The sequence below is a fragment of the Pseudorca crassidens genome, chromosome 3 (assembly GCF_039906515.1).
Source record: "Pseudorca crassidens isolate mPseCra1 chromosome 3, mPseCra1.hap1, whole genome shotgun sequence".
Lineage (NCBI taxonomy): Eukaryota > Metazoa > Chordata > Mammalia > Artiodactyla > Delphinidae > Pseudorca > Pseudorca crassidens.
Window position 1 is genome coordinate 11,096,230 of NC_090298.1, and position 7,682 is coordinate 11,103,911.

At 32.1% G+C, this 7,682-nt stretch overlaps 1 pseudogene; it reads left to right on the top strand.

The window, feature by feature from the left end:
* Nucleotides 1-3,718: 3,718 nt before the first annotated feature.
* Nucleotides 3,719-4,160, top strand: LOC137220547 (small ribosomal subunit protein eS26-like; annotated as a pseudogene).
* Nucleotides 4,161-7,682: the final 3,522 nt, after the last annotated feature.

Sequence of the window (7,682 nt, forward strand, 5' to 3'; positions counted from 1 at the left end):
TTTGCACACTTTGCAACACATTTTGTATTGTATATGACTTTGTTTAGAAGACTCAGTTACATATATTGCATGTATGGTATTTACTGTGTATTTCTGGCTAGTTAGCTTTTCTCAAACTTTAACTTGGAATTGAATTATACAAGTTTTCACTTCTTGAGCTTTTCTCCTAATGAGCTTATTTCTAGTTGTCAACTTTGTAGTTTACAAAAAAGTTTAGGTTGTGATATCTTCTGAATTGCTGGAAGCGTATTCATTAGTGACATTTTTCTTTATTCTGTCCTTTTAAATTAATGAATAGAATAGTCATGACTCTGATTTTAGATCTTAGATGCAAAGTCTACAGGTCCCCTCAAGTAGTAACAACTAAAAATGTATGTGTTCTTTTACATGTGGCTGAACACATGTATTTTTAGTTGTTACTACTTGTGTGGACCTGTAGATTTTGCATTTAAGATCTAAAATCAGAGTCAGAAATTAGAACACTCCCTAACACCATACACAAAAATAAACTCAAATGTAATAAAAACCTAAATATAAGAGCAGACATTATAAAACTCTTTGAAGAAAATATAGGCAGAACACTCTTTGACATAAATCACAGCAAGATCCTTTTTGACCCACCTCCTAGAGAAGTGGAAATAAAAACAAAAATAAACAAATGGGACCTAATGAAACTTAAAAGCTTTTGCACAGCAAAGGAAACTATAAACAAGATGAAAAGACAACTCTCAGAATGGGAGAAAATATTTGCAAACAAAGCAACTGACAAACGATTAATCTCCAAAATATACAAGCTGCTCAATATCAAAAAAACAAACAACCCAATCCAAAAATGGGCAGAAGATCTAAATAGACACTTCTCCAAAGAAGATATACAGATGGCCAACAAACACATGAAAGGATGCTCAACATCACTAATCATTAGAGAAATGCAAATCAAAACTATGATGAAGTATCACCTCACACCAGTCAGAATGGCCATCATCAAAAAGTCTACAAACAATTAATCCTGGAGAGGGTGTGGAGAAAAGGGAACCCTCTTGCACTGTTGGTGGGAATGTAAATTGATACAGCTACTATGGAGAACAGTATGGATGTTCCTTAGAAAACTAAAAATAGAACTACCATATGACCCAGCAATCCCACTACTGGATATATACTCTGAGAAAACCATAATCCAAAAAGAATAATGTACCACAATGTTCATTGCAGCACTATTTACAATAGCCAGGACATGGAAGCAACCTAAGTGTCCATTGACAGATGAATGGGTAAAGAAGATGTGGCACATATATACAATGGAATATTACTCAGCCATAAAAAGAAATGAAATTGACTTATTTGTAGTGAGGTGGGTGGACCTAGAGTCTGTCACACAGAGTAAAATAAGTCAGAAAGAGAAAAACAAATACTGTATGCTAACACATATATATGGACTCTAAAAAAAGAGAAAAAGTGCTTCTGAAGAACCTAGGGGCAGGGCAGGAATAAAGACACAGATGTAGAGAATGCACTTGAGGACCCGGGGAGGGGGAAATGTAAGCTGGAATGAAGTGAGAGAGTGGCATTTACATATATGCACTACTAAATAAAACAGATAGCTAGTGGGAATCAGCCACATAACACAGGGAAATCAACTTGGTGCTTTGTGACCACCTAGAGGGGTGGGATAGGGAGGGTGGGAGAGAGATTCAAGAGGGAGGGGATATGGGGATATATGTGTATGTATACATATATATATATATATATATATATATATATATATATATATACATACATATAGCTGATTCACTTTGTTATATAGCAGCAACTAACACAACAATGTAAAACAATTATACTCCAATCAAGATGTTAAAAAAAAATGCATGTGTTCTGTTGACCAAGATGTCATTAGTTGTAAGCTCCTCTATGCCTGTTTAAACTTAGAATTAAAAAGACTTGGAAGAAGATTCTCTTTTCTTCTCATTGATGATTCTCCACTGTCTCTTCTCTGGAAACACGTTTTTTCACATGGGTGGATCATTACTGAATGTGTAAGTCACATATGCATGATTTAATATCCAATTTTCTCATGAAATCATGACTTAGCAATGTTTGGGGCAGAGGTAAGCAAGTATATACAAAGGTTTAAGAAGTAAAGATTTTTAGTAAAGTGTGTTGTGAAATTTACACAAGAAGACAAGTGATGAAAAGTGATAACAACCCAGTGGGTAAAATGCATCAGGTGGAGCTAGCTATCAGCATAGCTGAAAGAATTTTGCTTTTATCTTTTACATGATCAAATTTATGAGAATATTTTGAACACATTGTTCTAAGATTGTTGTCAGTTACTGCACTCTTTTTTTCCTGAAAGTAACTCCTTTGTTACCTTCTCATGTAATTCATGGGAATTAAAATGAAGAAATAATATGTTTAAAATCCATCATATTTTAAAAAATTTTAAATCAAATATAGTTTTATATTCCACTCCCCTCTGAAATAGAGCTAGATAATTTTGGTTGCTTGTTATGTTTTTATTTTTCTGATATTTTTCTGATATATTGGAGAAATACTAGAATATACTAGAAATCTAATTTTTTATAATTAATGAATCCTGTCTTACTATAATTTGGAAATATCAAAAGCCAGATCAGATGTTGAATACTACAATTATGAACAATATAATAATTTAATATAATGATTTCAGCTAACTGAGGACATAAGTCATGCCTTATCTGTTTTTGCAGCTTAAAAATATAATATGATGCCTGCCAACCCTTAAGAGACCTGTAAATAGAGAATAAGTTAAAAAACAAACCAATAACCAAAAAGAATTAATGCATTATCTTAGATCTGTGATCATTTTTTTTACATTTTATAAATTTCATAGAGCATCTCAAACACCAATTTATCAAGATATTCAAATATAGGACTTCTTAAGAGAAAATTAAAATGGTACTGCACCTATTTTATTTCAGCATCTAAGACCTACTGTAAAGAAATTAGTTCTTCTAGCAAATTTTCTTTTACAGGGAATATTAATATTGCGGAGTTATAAAGTGTTTTCTCTTATAGAAGCACCAACTATAGCTAAGCTTTCAAAGTTTATTTTATTTAGTATTTAATTAAAATCCAAATTAAAGGCTATATTAAAATTAAAAGCTATACTAAATACACTGTGTTAAATACAAGAGTAACAATAGTAATAGTAGAGCAATAGTAACACAATACACTATGAAACATTTGCTCTTAATATTCAATAGGCATATAAATTATTTTTCTTGTTTTAAATAAATATGTAGACAGTTTTAGTCATTAGGGAAAATTTTCCTATGAGCCAATATAGATGAGATATAAATGACATTACATTTAAAATAATAATTGATCATGGATACCTTTTAGACCCATAGTTATCAGAGAAAGGTATGAATGAATACAAAGAGACAAGTTGGAAAGCCACTGTAGGAATCCAAAGCACACATGTTTTTCACTTGGTACTTATGGTTCAGATGAAAAATAAATGAGATGATATGAAGGTTTTTCCAGAGAAAGATATAGCGAGATCTACTGATTGGCTATGAGAAGAATACTTCCAAGTTTTTGGCTTAAACAAGTAGATGATTAATGGTATCATATACTGGAAAATATGGTGTGCAGGTTAAAACCTGAATGCTTACAGCATGGGGTAGCACAATTTTAGTTTTTAAAAAACTTGCTCTCTCACCTTCTCGCTTTCAAGATGACCAAGAAAAGAAGGAATAATGGTCATGCCAGAAAGGGCCGCGGCCACATGCAGCCTATTCACAGCACCACTCCGCCCGAAGCGTGCCCAAGGATAAGGCCATTAAGAAGTTCGTTGTTCGGCACATTGTAGAGGCTGCAGCTGTCAGGGCATTTCTGAAACAAGTGTTTTCAATGCCTATGTGCTTCCCAAGCTGTATGTGAATCTGCATTACTGCGTGAGTTGTGCCATTCACAGCAAGGTAGTCAGGAATCATTCTCGGGAAGTGCGGAAGAACCGAAGACCTCCACCTCAATTTAGACCTTCTGGTGCTGCCCCACGACCTCCACCAAAGCCCATGCAAGGAACTAAGTCCTTAAATACTAAAGAAATACTGTCCCCTGGGGAGACAGTAAAAAAGAAATTATACTTTAAAAAAAAACCTTCAAAAATGATTTAACATTGTAACGGATCTTGATGAATGAGTAGAATAGTTCTTACTAAAATAAATTTTCAATGGATGTAGAATTCTGAATTGACATTTGCTTTCAACACTTAATGTTGTTATTTATTTTTTTGTATAGATTCTGAAGGAAAAAAGCAGGATATAATTCTTACCTTTGTTCATTTTTATATAATGTAATATTTTCCTCTAGATGCCTCTGAGATTGTCTCTTTGTGTTTTGTTTACAGGAGTTTGAATATGATATGCTTGAGTGTTTTGTTTATATTTTGTTTTGGAATTTATCCTGCCTTCTGTTGTCAGATTTTAGAATCATTGTTTTGCTCCCTGGTGTCTCTGGTATTAATTATGGAAACTTCTTATTTCATATTTACGAAAATATTTTTGATGCCCTGTACTTTTCTCTCTTCTTTTAAATTCAAGTTATTTATGTGTTAGAGTGCTTAATATTGTCACTCAACTTTTTGATATTATGTTGCACTTTTTCTTTCAATAGTAAATCTCTCTGCTTTATGTTACATTTGGATAATTTTTAGACTTATCTCCGAGTTCATATATTCATGGCAGTTGTGCCATGTCTGCTAAGCAATGGAAGGTATTATTCATTTCTCTTACTTTGTTTTATGTTTCTAGCAGTACCATTGGCTTTTATAATTTTTATCTCTCTGTACTTTATTATTTCTCTGATCTTAATTGTTGTCCACTTTTTATGATAGAACCTTTAACATATTAATCAGTTATTTTAAATTCTCTCTCAGATTGTTCCGAAATCTGTGTCCTGTTTCAGTCTAGTTCTAGTGATTGTTTTGCCCTTTGTGAGTGTGTTGTCTTTTTTGTTTTGCTTTTTCTTGTGTGCTTTGAGTTTTTTTTGAGCATAAGACATCTTGTCTAGGACTGTAGAAACTGAGGTAAATAAATGTTATTCCAGGAACCTATACTTTGTAGTATTTTGTTCTCTAGTTTATTTTTATTCCTTGTGAAGTGTTATAGTTCATGTGTTGGATCTTCTTGCCTATAGTTGATATTTGTCACTTTCTCTTAAATAATTTTATCTCACTCATTTTTTTAAATTTTATTTTTTACTTAACATTTCTCTTAAAGCATTACATTATCTTTTTTCTAGTAACTCATTTGTTTTGCTTTATTACTTTATTATTCATTTCTAAAATAATTTTTAATTTTATAATTCTAAATCTAATCCTTGATATCTGTCACCTTATTTATGTTTTTCTAAAATTTGATTTCCTTTTTTCTTTCATTTTGTAGGGAAGGGGACTGTTTGTTTGCTATCCAGTTAATCAAATTTTTTTGTTTGCTCAACTTCATTTTTTTTCCTCATCTTCTGGATGATTAAAAACTATGCCATCAACATCTTTCCAGATTTAATTCATGTACTGATATTTTGTGCTCAGAGACCAGAAGAATTAATATTGTTAAAATGTTCATACTTCCTAAACTGATCTGTAGATTCAATGGGATCCATATAAATTTCTGGTATTTTTCACAGAAATAGGAAAAACAATCCTAAAATTTGTATGGAACCACAAATGAATCTCAATATAGCCAGAGTAATCCTGAGAAAGAACAAAGCTAGAGCTAACACATGTCCTGATCTCAAACTATATTACAAAGCTATAATGATCATACTAGTGTCGTACTGACATAAAAATAGACACATAAACCAATGGAACAGAATTGAGAGCCTAGAAATAAACCATCACTTACATGGTCAACTAATATTTGACAAAGGAGTCAAGAACACTCAGTGGGGAAATTATGGTTTCTTCAATAAATGGCATTGTGAATAACTACAGGCAGCAAAATGAAACAGGACCCCTATTTTACACTGCACACAAAAATTAACTCTAAATAGATTAAATATGTAATGTAAAATCTGAAATTGTACAACTCCTAGAATAAAACACAGAGAAAAAGCTTTTTGGCATTGGCCTTGGCAACACGTTTCTGACTATGACACCAAAAGCATAAGCAACAAAAGCAAAAACCAGCAAGTGGGACTATATCAAACTAAAAACTTCTGCACAGCAAAAGAAACAATCATCAACAAAATTCCTACCTATGGAATGGGGAAAATTATTTGAGAAAACATCTATCTAATGAGGTGTTAATAACCAGAATATAGAAGAAACCCATACAACTCAGTTAAAAAGAACAAACAGAAAAACACTCTGATTTAAAAATGGACAGAGGAGCTAACTAGACATTTTTCCAAAGAAAACATACAATGGCCAAGAGATACATGAAAATAACACTAATCATCAGGGAAATGCAAACCAAAACTACAATGAAATATCACCTCACACTTATTAGAATGGCTATTATAAAAAAGAGAAGAGACAAAAAGTGTTAGTGAGACTATGGAGAAAAGGAAACCCCTGTACACTGTTGGGGAAATGTAAGTAGGTACAGCCACTATGGAAAACAGTATGGAAAAAAAATAAAAATAGAACTAACATATGATTTAGAAATCCCACTGCTGGGCATATATAGAAAGGAAATAAAATCATTATCTTGATGAGATACTTGCACTCCCACATTCATGGCAGCATTGTTTATCAGAGCCAAGATATAAAAACAACTGTGTCCATTGGCAGGTGAATGAATAAAGGAAATGTGGGATATATTTATATATATTCATCTCTATATCTATATTTACCACATTGTGTATACATACACATTTATACAATGAAATTTAGAGTGGAATATTATTCAGTCATGATAAAGCAGGAAATACTGCCATTTGTGACCTTTGCAACAACATGAATGGACCCTGAGGGCATTATGCAAAGTGAAATAAGTCAGCCAGAGAAAGAGAAATACTGCATGATCTCAATTACATGTAGACTCTAAAAAACAAACAAACGAAAAACAATCAAAACTGAACTCAGAAAAACAGAGGATAGAATGGTGGTTGCCAGGGGCTAAGGGAGAGGGAGAAATGAGATGTTGGTCAAAGGTTGCAAACTTCCAGTTATAAGATCCATAAGTTCTAGGAATTTAATGTATAGTATAGTTAATGACAGTAGACAATAGTTAATGACACTCTATTATATACTTGAAAGTTATTAAGAGTAGATCTTAAAAGTTTTAAGCACACACAAAATTTAGGAAATTATGTATGGTAATGAAAGTGTTAACTAACTCTATTGTAATCATTTCACAACATAAGAATGTATCAAAGCATCACATTGTACACCTTAAAGGTACACAATGTTATGTGTCAATTATATCACAATAAAGCTGGGGAGACGGTAAAGTTTACATTTCTCTTCCACATTTTCATCATGGAATATATCCATCTCTCTTAAATAAACCACATTCTATGAATAATTATAACTCATTTTTACTTGTTCTCCATTTTTCATTTATCAAGGCTAAAAGAAATCAGACTTTAATTTTCAAGGAAACATTGTATTTAAAGAAAAATAAGCCTTTATTCATCATGTGTTGTAATTTATCTCTGTCATTGCAAAAAATTATACCTTTCAATACCTTACA